Here is a 14690-nt window from a genome sequence, read left to right on the forward strand (position 1 = left end):
TTTTAATTTAAATTTCTCGCGAAAATACATTCAATCAAATCCAACCAGGAAATTGGTTATATTGTCATCGGAGAGAGACCCCACTGAGCAGAACGACATTGAATCGACAGATTTGGATTGGCCTCAACACTGACCTGAACAACAGCGATATTTCCTTTTCTAATTTTCCAATTATGCGTTGAATAACGCGCTGAGGAGCATTATGATGAGTGTGAGTTGCGCGAGGAGCTCTTGCAGTAGCCACCGGAGAACGAGAATTTGCTAGTAATCTTGGACAATTTCCAGTCGTTGTACCAAAGTAAAACGTGGCATCATAAAATGACAAACCTTACCGAACCACTGACAAAATTTGGTACAAATTCGTGAAGAAATATGGCCGTCACGACCTAGCAAAATCACATCATCCATATTGGTAGATGTTGTATGTATAAATAATCAGCGCGACGAGCTCAGTCGATTTTGACATGTTCGTCTGTCTATGGAGGATGGAGTCATGTGTAGAAGTTCACGCAAGTGGGAAAGTTCTCTGATCGCCATGGACTTGCGAGTGACCAGAAACGATCCTTTTACATATGGCTCAAGCAGCTCACGATTTCCGCTCTTTGGCCAAGTATCCTCTGGGTAGCCAAAGAACATCCGTTTGAAGAAGAGCTCAAGTGAGAAGGCGAAACCTCCCCTGCGTGGGTTTGGGACCCGCCACTTAAAACCCCTCCAATAAACAGTAAAAAATAGCCTCGGATGAGAGACCTCTCTTTTGATGACGCCGCTGCCCTTTGGGTTGATGTTCTCGTGAAAATAAAGGTGGACATCACCTTCGTCAAAGAAATGGGATGGACGGGACAAGGACTGAGGCGAAAAGGTCATTGTGGCATTTATTACAGTGGTCATATAAAGCAGCGAAAGTTCGGTGTGGGATTCGTGGTGGGAGAGAGACTCCCTCGCCGGATATTGTCATTCATTCCGGTAGATGAACGTTTAGCCACCATCCGCATCCGTCTCTGTGCAGCAAAAAAACGCACATCAATACGTCGAGAGTTGAAGAGTGAAGTGAGACACATTTGCAGACAAAAGAAGATATAGGCCGAAATGCCTGAGTACGAAGAGCTTGATAAGCTGGCCGACAGGATTAATGCTCGAAAATTCTACGAAAAGATGCGGCGACTAACAGAAGGTTTCAAAACCGGAACATACTCTTGTAGAACCCCGAGGTGATTTAGTGACTGATGCCCAGAGCATACTTAAATTATGGAGGGAACACTTCTCCAGCCTGATGGATGGCAGACCATGAAGAAGTTCGAGTAGCAATTACCCTTCTCAAGAACAACAAAGCGGCGGGAGCCGTGGATTGCCGGGCGAGCTATTCAAATGTGGCGGTATGCCCAACGAATTAAAGTGTGCTTTGCCCAATCCACAAAAGGGAGACCCCACAACTTGCGCCAACTACCGTGGGATAAACCTCCTCAACATCGCTTATAAGGTTCTGTCGAGTGTAATTTATGAAAGATTAAAGTCTGCCGTCAACAAACTGACGAAATATCTCCTGTCACCAAAAAAAGAGTCGTCTCATTCGCGACTTGGCTCCGACGTACTGCTGATAGTCATTACTTCGAAGTCGTAGATAATTTCGTCTATCTTGGAACCTGCGTAAACACCACCAACAATGTCAGCTTAGAAATCCAACGCAGGATAACTCTTGCCAACAGGTGCTACTTTGGGCTGAGTAGGCAATTGAGAAGTAAAGCCCTCTCTCGACGAACAAAGACCAAACTCTATAAGTCACTCATTATTTCCGTCCTGCTATATGGTACAGAGGCATGAACATTGATATCATCTGATGAGTCGGGGTTATGCGTTTTCGAGAGAAAGAACGATATTGACAGACTTCAGCTATTTAAGAAACAGCGGATACGCTGGCTATGTCATGTCGTCCGAATGAAAACGCTTCAGGTCTAAAAGTATTCGACGCCAGAGGAAGCAGAGGAAGAGGAAGACCTCCACTTTGTTGGAGAGATCAGGTGGAGAAAAACCTGGCTGCTATTGGAATCCTGGCGCCAAATTACGAAAAGGAGAAACGACTGGCGCGCTGTTGCTAACTCGGCTATAACCGTGGTGTCTACACCACTAATGAAGACAAGAATGGCATGGATATTTTTTATCGCCCATTTTTATCCATGTCACTCCTGGGCAGCCTAAATCTGCTTCAACCCGAAAGAGTTTTGTTATAGCCCACCTTTCTGCAAAAAGTGCATTTGGTGAAGTGTATTCTAAAATTGATATTGAACCAGAAAGAAATTAGGGAGATTTTGTTTCGGTGCTAACAATAACATAGAAGAGCCCAATCGAAGATTAGATTCCAACATAGCGGTATTTTTCATGTGAATGGGTCTGGATTTATAAATATCCAAATTGTTTTGCAATTAACTAAAAATTATATAAGCTTAAAAGAATTTGGAGAGAGAATAGACCAAAATTAAATCATCATTATTGTGAGTGGTAGAATTCAAGAACAAAAAGTAGCGAAAACTCTATTTCATAGAACATAAATAATTTCATTCAAACACCTAGCTTCAGCAAAGAGCAAATACACCAGACAAGCAACTACACAAAAGGTACTATTTGGAAATATCAATTTCCGTTAACATAATCTTTTATTGCCATTTTATTGTCATTCTAATATGAAAAGCCACAAAGGCATTCCCATGAAGACACTTGCGATGACTGCTGCGGCAGCGGCTCAAACTCACACTGAGCGAATGCGAATGTGTGTTGGTGTCAATCGACAAGCGTGAAATTTCAATTTGCATTCAAAATGTTGTAAAAACGGCAGCGCTTTAAGATATTATATGATATGTATGTAGGTATACACCCACTCGATATCCCCACATGCGTACGATATGAATGTTACTCATACGCCGCGGCAGTACTGTGATGCTCTCCCTCTATCGAACGCCAGCGTTGTTGTTGCAAAAACTGGAAGGGAAAGTGGTGAAAAAATAGATAAATACATACATATGTACGCAAAGCGGGGGAAATGTATGCAAATTACTTTGCGAGCGCACTTCTAAGCTTAAGTAACGCCGAAAAGTATGCTACAAAGTGGATATCGTAAAATTGTATTATGACTTTATAAATGCACAGCTTCCGCATAGCGTTCTCTACGTATGCGTAAGACAGAAGCAGTCAGTCAAAGTTTGAAGCCAATCACACACATGTGTTTATGTACATACATACATACACGCACATACAAACTTACGCGCATATGCAGTGGGTACTGATTCACGCAGTTTCCATATGGAAATGAATTTAGCGAAAGTTTGCAAAAATTGCGCGCTTCTATGCGAACGCGCCGAGTTATATGATAATATGCACATCGACGGCGTTTACATACATGTTGATCTGCTTTTTGTGGCAACATTTTTATGTCTCTCATAATAATTTGTCATTTTTACTACTTTAGCGGGTATTTTCAGCTTCTAACTTAGCTCTAGGTTTTTGTTTTTGTGTGGAACAACAAGGCGCATCGAAACGCTGTAAACATAAATCTTCCGACTTGACGTTGACAAATTTGGATTTTAGAAGCCTCAAATAGCTTTCAACATTTAGCGGTAATAACGGCGGAAATGGGAATTCGGAAGCAGATCTTATTTTATAGAAATCTGTAAATTTGCCACATGGCCAAATATACCGTTATAACAAAAGACGCATATTCATTTATGCGTATGAAAATGTTTATAACTAAAAATATTCTGAGTTTGAAATATAGTTTCAATAAGTTAATATTGTTGTTGTATTGATTTTCTTATTATTGATATATCCTAACGCAATCAGGTCCAACGATAGCTGGACCTATATAATTGGATTAGATCAGGGCAGTAAGGTTTCTTAAAAGGAAAATGCTTTCTCCCGACAACCACAACACGAGTAGAAAGTTATTTCTGGCGCTAGTTCTCGCAGAGCGTGGTCTTCTTCTTTCCTAGTAGCGATTGGAGATTAACACCGATTTGTCTCATAATAAAAATAAATTTGAGTAGGACTAAATACATTTACTTTTGATAGATAGACAATGTGGTTGTGGTTTATATCTCATGAGGTGATGCATAGGTTGGCACTTCGGGCTCAATTAGTGCTAGATATGCCTTTTGATACACTATATTAAGTCATTTATAATATATCTATCTGGTTTCATCGTTGTGTTTAAATTTTTTAGTGTTCTCAATGAATTCATCTCAGGTTTGCTTTTTACAGACATTCATTCAAAGTTTTCCAAGTGTTTTATGGCGGATATGTTTTAGAGCTGGACATTCTCAGAGAAAGCGCAAGACCGTTTCCTTTATCCATTTGATTCTGCAGTTGTAGCAATTATTGTTTAGTGCATTCCCATTTTCAACACATGTTTTTCAAATGACTGGTATCCTATCCTTAAAACCTGTAAGTTTACATATACTATTCTTTCACTTATTGAATAAGTCCTCAGTTTTGGTCTTGCCATATTTCGGCCTTATCTGCTTCGATATTTTACATTTGATTATAGATTTTCCACTATTCTAACTATTGTGAGCAATTTGTTCAAATTGCTTTTTTAACTGCACCTTGATCGTCCCTAGCGGGCACGGTATGGTTTCCGCCACAGATTTTCATGAAAATTTTCGTACTTCATCTGTGTTTTCTTTGCCGAAAATGTTCCTATGATCAAAAACGCAACTTATAGACAAGTGGAGTGGACTTGACAGTGAGTTTAAAATCTTCCTATATTTGTTGATCAAGTTGGAATTTATATTTGTCGACCACAAGGCTAGCAATGTCGCCTTTGGTAGTTATTCAATAAAAATACACCGGCTTCCTCAGTCTCTAGTACTTCAATTTTCTAATTCTATACTGTTTCTTTAATGCTGGCTACTAAATCCTCACACATTTACATGTGTATGTTAGATCCCAGAGTTCAAATTACGGTGTAGTTCATTCTCTCAATTCCATTAATGTGCCGCTTTCTTCGTCAATATTTCGCAAGTGTATTAAGATTAAAGTAATCTAAGTTTGAGACATAGTTTTCGCTCGAATGTAAAATAATATTACTTCCTTAATGAAATCTAAATCCACATGCTAGCACTTCTTCTTGAAATTCAAATACTTTGACGTAAAATGCGTTACGAAAGATCGAAAAGATGTGATGTGTTAAATTATTGCTTCATTTTGTATCTTAAATAAATAACGACTTGAGTCCTTAAATCAAATATCGAATCAGTTTCAGTTTACAACCCTTATGAAGGCGGAATAATCTTTCCGAATCTTATTCCAAATATAATTGGAACCTTATAATAAAAAATTAAAATGAGTATGTGTCGGTGGTGGGATACGTTTTATTTGTCTGAATAAAAACAAAAATTTTGAAAAAATATGATTTTATTATATCTCAACAGAGTATTTTTATAGATCGAAAACCTAGCAATTCTCCAATGTAATTAATTTGTACAAATTTCCACACTCGACTCTAATATTTGCCTAACAAGTCATTTTAAGTTAAGTAGCAAAATCTGAAGAATTCATCGAGTGTCGTGAAATGAATAGATATGCGTCATACTCTGTTAAACCGGAGTTTAATGTTGGCGACTATCTTGAGAGGAAGTTGCGGTAAGCTATGTGTCAATAGCCCAACAATCCTTTTATAATTTAGCCAACATATTCATTTGAGAAGTCTGCCAGAACTATGTTGTGTACTCTCTATCGGACTTTTGTCTGAAACCGATGTGTGGCAACATGTTGCAACTGGTTAAATAATTTGTAAACCATCGTGATCGTTATCGTAGCATCTAAGACATTTGTAATAAGACTGTGCAATTTTCCTTTTTCAAAATAAATCCCAAATCATCAACGGATGTTGCTCTCTTTACACTTCCCCACCGGATAAAACAAAACTAGTTCGAAGCAACGTCTATGTAGTACTTATCTTGTCATTTATTGGCGTCGACACCGCTTATGCGGTTATAACCCAGCTTACCAGTCGTTCCAGTCGTTCTTCCATTTCGCTTTTTGGAGCCAATTGGAGACTCCAAGTGTAGCCAGGTTATTCTCCACTTAGTCTTTCCAACGGTGTTCCTCTGCTTACCACGGGGTGAGTACTACGTCGAATACTCTCAAAGCAGGAGGGCTAGCTCTTATACACCAACCAAAGTCCTATATTCTTTAACTCACTTGAATATCTTAAGAAATTATCAAACATAAATTTAAATTTATCCATAAAACACAAATCTACATAAACAGTTTGAAATATTTTGCCAGTTGAAATATTAAACTTCTGATTATTTGCCAGGTGAATACACAATTAAGCGCCACCACGACATTACACATACTTGTATATACAGTTATTGCTATTCATAAATGTATTTGTGTGTATGTATATAAGACACAAGGGAAAGATTCCAAAACTTCTGCAGTTCTAAGTGTTGCAGTGAGAGTTCACCATTTTACGCTTACCTTTTTATGCTCGACTCTGTAAATTTCAATTAAAAATTTATGTTATTTAATTTGGTAGGACACGTCCGAAAATTCAAAGTGGAATGTTATAAATTGTGAAACTGCTCCTTGGCATTTCGACCATTGGAGGTGACAGTGAGATTGGCTATGAATTATTAATGCAGACAAAACGACCGAGAAAATTGATTTAGTACAGCAGAGCAGTGCCTCACTAAATTACCAACTGAGAGCACATAAATAGCGCGAGCGCCTCCCATCATCTTCTTCATCTCCGTGCCAGCGCTGCTTGCCGAGCGAGGTTCATTTTAATTGCAACACTAAGCTGCGCAGTATTACAACCAACGGACTTATAATTGTTGAATATGTTTAACGGGATGTTTGCATGGATGTGTGCGTGCAATATTTATGAGCAGTGCAAAACGTTAGCATTTCATGGCATGCGATGAGAGCACAGGAAGCGGTGAGCGTTATCTGCATTGCATGCCGACAAATTTATTAATCAAGATTTTGGAAATCGCAGTTGTTATTCATTTATAATTCAATTATATCTCCTATAAGGATCAAAAATCATCTGTGCATTAAATTGAAGTTAGTGAAAGAGATAATTGAATTATAATCATCGCTACGAATATTTATTTGCCGTATGAATAGCTTATAGTGATTTGTTTATTAAATATTAATGTGATTTTGTTAAAATAAATAGAAATAATATTTGTATAATGGTAACAAATGGCATAACCTTACTTTAAAATCATCATATGAACAGAATATTTAATGAATCAGGTTAATAAATTTTCACAAATATTTGTGTTAATTAAAATATTTTATAAACTCACGGCAAGTTTCCAGCATTAAGAAATTTGCTTAGGTTATAAATTAGCGAATTTGTGCGTGAGTTACAAAACGGTTACAGTGTCTAAATATAACAGCAGATAGATTAATATACTTTATTTATGTCAGTCCCAAGGATCATGCTCCATTCATTATTACGTTATTTTTAACTGACAGCTGAGGGTCGTGTTTCTATTCATAGAAATAGAATACTATTTACAGTTCTTCATTTTTCACGCGTGTGATTAACGAAGAAAATAATAATTCAGTGACAAATATTTGTAAAACGTGAGATAAGTTTGAAATTGCTTGCTGTTTATCACAACAATGTGATATTACATTTATTTTTATCAGTTCTATTGAATTAAGTTTTTCAAATGGGATGGTAACCCCATTCAAACATAGCTTTGAAAGGATCTATAATTTACGTCCATATTGTAGAATTTCACTGTTCACGGATGGCTAAAATCAAAGGTTCGAGGATAAGCTAGACATATGGAGTCTTCCAAACTACTCGAATGTGCATAAGTTATACTCGTAGACATGGTGGAAAGCGCAAAAGATTAGTAAATTTTGTATTGACCCTAGAAATTTTCGATATTGTAAGTTCAGAAAATACTTTTATTGGAACAATTCAGTCTTCGACGCAAAAAATGATGGACCAATTGAATAACTAAGTTCAAAGTTCTTCATATTTAAATAATTTATATGGAATTTTGAATTTGCTGAAAGCTTGGGATTTTCCAGTGAGATTTTAAAAGGTCGGTCAAAAGCATGATCGACGATTGGAATTTAAATATGCACTGATCAATCCACTGAAAGGGAGACCCCAAACCTCAAAGTCAACAAACTGGTTGGAAGATCCAACGTGTGGCTTCAGAGCTGGAAAATCAACAACCGATCAGATATTCACCAAGACCCGTGAAAAGAGCATCGTCACTTGGTTGATTTTAAAACTGTTTTTGACAGCACGAAGAGGAGCTGCTTTTCTGCTGCTATGTCCAAATTTGGTATCCGCGCAAAACTAATACGACTGCGTAAACTGACTGACCACTTCGAGCCGTTCGATGCCAAACGAGGTTTTAGACAATGCGACAACCGAGCTTTTAGTTCTGGTTTCTCCAGGTTGGACAAAAAAGCGATTCAAATATGTACTACCAGAAAGATGGCAAGATGAAATATCTCCTGTAATCAAACCCGTCGGGGTAAGCAAAGGAAGATGAAGACCGCTACTCCATTCGAAAGACCAGGTAGAGAAGGACCTAATTGCGATGTATGCAATATTTTTTCTCTACGTAAAATTAGTGCTCACCACAAATTGTATTGTTTCATCTTATAGTTCCACGAATTATTAGCCAAAACTAAATAGTAAATAGTAAATCGGAAATCTTGTTTTGTTCCTTGAGAAAGCTCTGCTGTAAGTTGTCTCACAATATCGTTTCTGGGCTCATTTCGATTCACTATCGTAAGATTTTATATTTATGTATATCACATTTATATTTATATATTGTGCTCAAACCAATTGGTGCATTCAATACAATTACTTATCTCCGTATGCTTTTTGTAGATAGACATTGAAGGTTTGGTATCTGATGGATTCCAAGAGTTCATCGTCTGTTTTATGATAAAAAAAGCAGTGTAGAGCCGTTTCCTTACTTACTTTCAGTTTAGAGTTGCAGTAAGCCTTGTTATAAAGCATTCCCATTATTAACGCTTGTTCTCCAAATGGCCAGTGTCCTGTTATGGTAGCTATATGAATCTGTATAAGCTTTCCCAGGTCATATGCAATAAGTCTTTAGATTCGGTCTTCGTCTGTTTCGTCTTTTGACTTGGTCTTATGACCAAGTGGCGTTGACCTTCCAGCGAGCTTAAAGCCTTCTTATATTTGTTTACTACTCTGGAATGGCTGGCGATAACAAAGCTAAAATGGTCGTTTTCTGTATCCTCTCGTAGTGGTCCACTAGAACTTCACAAGCCACATTTATGTCTAGTATTACATCTATTGGCAATGTGATGTGCAGAAGCAGAAGCATATTGAGCGCATCATTTGGACATGAAAGAGGGTAAAGAGAAATTGTTGCTCCACCGAGTGAGAGAATTTGAAGTTGAAGTAGTTTGGTTTTATTCGTGAATAGCATAAATTCCGAATACTAAGGTTAATCTCTAGTACAATAATCCCGGCCCATAGCTGTAAAATTCGTAAGTCTCTTTCCATACTCTCACTGATTGTGGACAGCTCTTCTTAGTGGTATCCATCACTATATCATATGTATATGTATGTAACTGCTTTCGCTTTCATTCAGTGCGACCACTCATAGAAGCCGCGAAAGTTTACAAGACTAATTCGGGTTAGATTAACTTAATCTAGAAATCTTTAAAAGAGTATGTACATAGGTTATTAAAGAATAAATGAAAAATAAAAAATATAGGCTCTCATTTTACCTTATAAAAAATTTTAACTTATGCAAATTTAAATTCACGTCACTTCCATCTACAATGCCATAACCTACATCATCCGTTGGAACTTACATCATTTCATTAAATTACTTTCTCGCCTGTATTTTAAAGTTATACATTGTAACATATTGAAAGTATTTGGAAACTGTAAAAAAAATCCAAAATATTTAACGCAAAATATGTATCACATTTCACATTCACCAAATCTGGTGAAGACGGTCATTAATGGGTGGTATTCATTGCGTTTTTGGCACTGGTCACAATCGTGGCTCGTGCGGTGGTGTTTTATCATCGTGTAAAATCCATGAATTGTTCTTCCATAATTCCCGCTGTTTTCGACGGATGTTCTCACGCCAAATATAATTTCTTAATGATCGTCTGTCCCTCCGGAACAAATTCATGATACACCAAACCACGAATATCGAAAAAAACAATGATCATCAACTTGATTTTTGAGCGGCTTTGGTGTGTTTGTTTTGGTTTAGACTCGTTTTTTTTACCTTCATTTCGATGACTGTAGACTTGTTCGCATGTCAAACTCATAAGCCCATTCGCAGGATCAAGCATGTCAAAGAGATCTGTTTAGGATTCCCTTTTTGAAAAAATGTATCTTTGTCCAACCAAAGTCATTTGAGCGGACTCGCAAGAGATGTCGAGCTCTCTTGCCATCTCTCTAACACTTGCCTGACGATTTTACCATCATCTCTACAGTCTTTGAAAGTTTTGTACCATTCGTAGGCTTGTGTTTTTGATAGAACTGAATCATCGTAAGCCTTTTCCAACATTCACAATGATTCCGCGCCTGAAATTTGGTTACAAATACAAAACTTGAGACAAATTCTTTTTCGGTATTTGTATCCATTGTAAAAATTGCAACACACTACTGAAGTGTACTGATTGTAAACAAACTGATGGACAGAATTTGCTCTTATCACAATGTAAGTGGTTTAACTATAAAAGTTTTTTTTTAATAAAACCAAAACTGTTTGGGATATCAATTCTGTATTGCTGTGATAACATGTTCACCAAACTTGGTTTCCAATAAATCGATTATGACATTCGCTGTGTGGCTTGTAACGCCGTTCCGTTGAAACCACATATTGTCCAAGTCCATATCCTCAAATTTGGTTCAAAAATATTCGGTTATCGTTAAGCGGTAGCGATTTTCATACAAAGTAACGTATCGGTCTTGACTGATACTGTGATTTTGGTCATCCTCAATTGATGCGCTAGCAACAGCAATATTCTCAACACTACGGGCACTTTTTTGTCTCACTGGCACGGGAAAATTTTTTACTGTGCCTGTGGATACAAATTTTTCTACCAAACGTTCAATTGTCGATCTAACAGGACGATTATGACGACCATAAATTGGACGTAGCGTTCTTAAAGTTGTGGCCACTGTCTCCGAATTTCGACAGTAATATTTAAAAATTTCGACTCGTTGTGGGATCAAATATCCCTAATGGCAAACCTTACTGAAGACTTACTTTTGTAGCGTTCCTATTGAAAACACGTTATTATAGCTTTAGAGGTTAAAAATATTTCACTATATTTTCTTCAGAGATACTTAAGAACAAAAATAGACTGCTCACGGTTCGGATCGGGTCTACGTAATCAGACCGAACTAAGATTTTTACTCGAGGAAGCACTGACAACTAATCTGCAATCCTCAAAACTATTATTACATAACAACAACAAAATGGTACATTCAGAAAATTTTTTCTCCGAAGCTGATCATTTTGACCTTGGCACCTTAGCGCCTTGGTGAATATGTTTCTTGGGTAAATATTTCTTTCAACTTTAACTTGCAACTCAATTCATTCACGTCATCAACGACGTAAGTGCAACGAAATGACGACTGCACCGTTAGCACCACTCGTCGCTCAGCCACAGATTACGAAGAGTCATCAAATAGCGATACATCCGTCTTACCGTACAAATAACTGGCGGAAGTATGTTGAAGAAGGAAAGGAAACAAGAAGTGAAAACTTAAAACCATTGAAAATTGGAAGTGAGAAAAAATCGTGAAATGAACGTACGAAGCAGAGAACAAGCGGTTTGGCAGTTTTAAGCAGTTTATTATGTATGTGTATGTGTGTGTGGGTAGTACGTCCATGTATGCTCGCTGCCAGTTGCCGGCTGACCACTCGGTCGTCGACTATTTTATCACAAATTGCAAGGATGCTATCGCGGTTAAACGGTAAATGCGGACCACAATGTGAAGAATGCGCTTATACAAATAGAAATAAGTATCAAGCAATAAATGTATCTACAAATGCTGCGGAAACTGCAAGCGCTGTCTCAAACACATACAAATACGAGGGTGGTGAGAAAGATTCTGCGAAAGATTTATGTCCGAACGAATGGCGCGCTGTTGTGAACTCGGCTATAATCGTGTAAGCAGTGTCTACCCCAAAAAGGAGGAATTATATATTAGATTAACGGAAAATGTGGAAAAACGATTTTTTCTCAAAATAGATTGCTTTAAGCTCGATTTTCTTTAACCAACCGAGGTAAAATTTCTCTAAAGAAAATATGTTTTTTAGAGGTTTGATAAATAGGTCCCGTGGGGGTGATAACCTCCTCATTAGATGCAAACTTCTACATAATATTGTAGAATCGAGCAATTTTTTCTGCAATCGGTGTTGAATGTTTGTCGGTAAGCAAGTCGGTAACGCAAATCGAGTTTTGTGAAAATTGTTGTCATTATCTTTCAGATCAGTGGAACAGCCTTCCATTCACGAAAATCGGACTAGGTGTACTGTTCCGACGCAGATACGCCCTCTTTTGGTCCAAATAAACTATAAGTCCGAGCTATATAGAATAGTACGACGCCGTGACCCGGCCCACCCTCGTAAGTTTATGTATGTGTGTGTGCCGCACGTAGCGGTATGCTGGCTCAATTATCCACACAGTCAGGTACGACAAATCTTAATGGACTGTGTGCTGTTGTTATTATTGTAAAAAATCGTTTTGAACCTTTCACAAGCACAAGCTTTAGTAATGCGAGGTCTTCGTGTCACGTTAACTTGCGGGCGGAAAAACCAACCAACTATAATACGAGAGCGCATTGTGGCGCGCTTTTGGGCGTTAGCGCTTGCGGTTGGTTGAACGCTGGCTGTCCTTCCGCGCTTGATTGCATTTTCTGCGCACGTTTGCTGCCGCTGACGCTGGGTTAATTTCTTAAGTACATCTTGATAAACCCCGTTCGCAAAGATTCGCCAAAACGCTCTTCAATTGTAAAAAACTCAGACCACAAATGATGTGGCGTGGTCACACGGGCGTGTGTGTGTGACCACAGCGAATTCGATTTAGCTCAATTGCATTGATAAAAGTTAAACGGCATTGCTTTATTAGAATAGACAACGAAAATCCGCTTTATGGCAATAACTCCCGCTCGCATTTTGTCCTGGTTGCCCACAATAGCGCACATTCGCTTTTACTATTCACTCATAAAGCAGTTTTATATTTCAGAGATTTAACAACTGCTCGTCATACTCTATGTACTCCATTTTATGTGATCTTGTTTGTGGCTAACTGTAACAGTTGAAGAGCTTATTATGGTGAGCGCTGCATGGCTGAGAGATATGTATGTAAGGAAGCCCAAACGGTAACTCGCTCAGCTCAGTCACATTTATCATTGGAACCGTTTAACAGACGCGCTTAAAGACCCAGTAAGCGTTTTGTGTCAGCAACACTTCGATATGCTTATTATACAAGTAAATTAGAAAGAATTTCTCTCTAAACAGGAAAATATCTCTACAGCGATCATTCCTCTCATTCAAAAAACTGTTTTTTCTAATAGGACCGCTCTGCCGATACTTCGTCGCTCAAAAGTTGATCTTTCAAAGATACGAGTAATCAACGCTATAGCTGACATCTTTCTTCCTTTATTGCTTTGATTCCATATGAAGCTTCTGCAAGGGCTCCCGTGGACCTTATTTTGACCTTTTTATCATCTTATGTGCTCAAGAACTCAAAAACTAAATTCTTCTCATTTCAAAGGAGTAATACTTCTCAGCGTTGCAGTTTTTCTCCTTTTGGCTTAGCACTTATCTCATGATTGCTCGAAATTTATTGAGATCATTGTAAGCACAGCCCATAAAATTCAGTCTTGTATCTTCTGATGTAATGTGTTAAAATTCCTCAAATAATAATGAAAAACGATGTCCAGTGAATAATCTATGTCCGCATAAAACATTTAAGTCCATTCCGCTTACGAAACCCAGTCAGTTACAACAAAGGAAAAGAGTTTTGTGAAAATTGATGTGAAAGTTTTGTCCAATGGGTTTCTCCCTCATCGGACGCTCTCGTCTTCAACCTGTGAATAAGGTAAAATATCTACGGCTTATCCGTAATAACAAGCTTTCATGGAGGCCAAATAATGAGAGGAATGGTGGTCGTAAGGGTTACACTTGCTAAGAAGAGTGAACGTGTTTAAAAAGTGGAGAGTGGACTACACCAACAATGCCATTTTTCACCCGTGGACACTACCGGCAGGTGCATTGCTGCGAAGTGCACTTAAAGGCTGAGCAGTGTGTGTCCACACTAGAACTAGTATAAAGTTATCACCTTATTAGAACCGTTTGAGTAGCCGACCAAAGCGGAATCACTGATAACTGCAAACCGATGAACTTTCTAGAGAGGATACGCTTGCCCCGCTCACACTGAATTATGAACTATTGGGATCTCTAGTGGCATCTTGCGTTATACAAGTGGGTCTATGGGCCTGGAGTGCCACCACCCGCTGCTATGTGACAACAGGATCCTTTTGGCCTAGAGTAGAACGAAGGAGAACTTCTGAACTGTTTGCAAAGTTCATCTTCCTGCAATAGTAGGGGTTCTTACTAGACATTGTCCAATAGGAATTTATACGGTGAGGTTAAAAATCTTGACGAATGAAAGTTGTCAAAGTTGTATGGAGGAGG

General features: G+C 38.2%; 1 protein-coding gene across 1 annotated transcript in view; it reads right to left on the bottom strand.

Annotated features, from left to right (window-relative positions):
* Window positions 1–14690, bottom strand: part of LOC105222012 (Krueppel-like factor 10) — a 373089-nt gene that overhangs the window by 3744 nt on the left and 354655 nt on the right. The gene's annotated exons all lie outside the window — the stretch shown is intronic.

This window comes from Bactrocera dorsalis, chromosome 1 (assembly GCF_023373825.1).
Source record: "Bactrocera dorsalis isolate Fly_Bdor chromosome 1, ASM2337382v1, whole genome shotgun sequence".
NCBI lineage: Eukaryota > Metazoa > Arthropoda > Insecta > Diptera > Tephritidae > Bactrocera > Bactrocera dorsalis.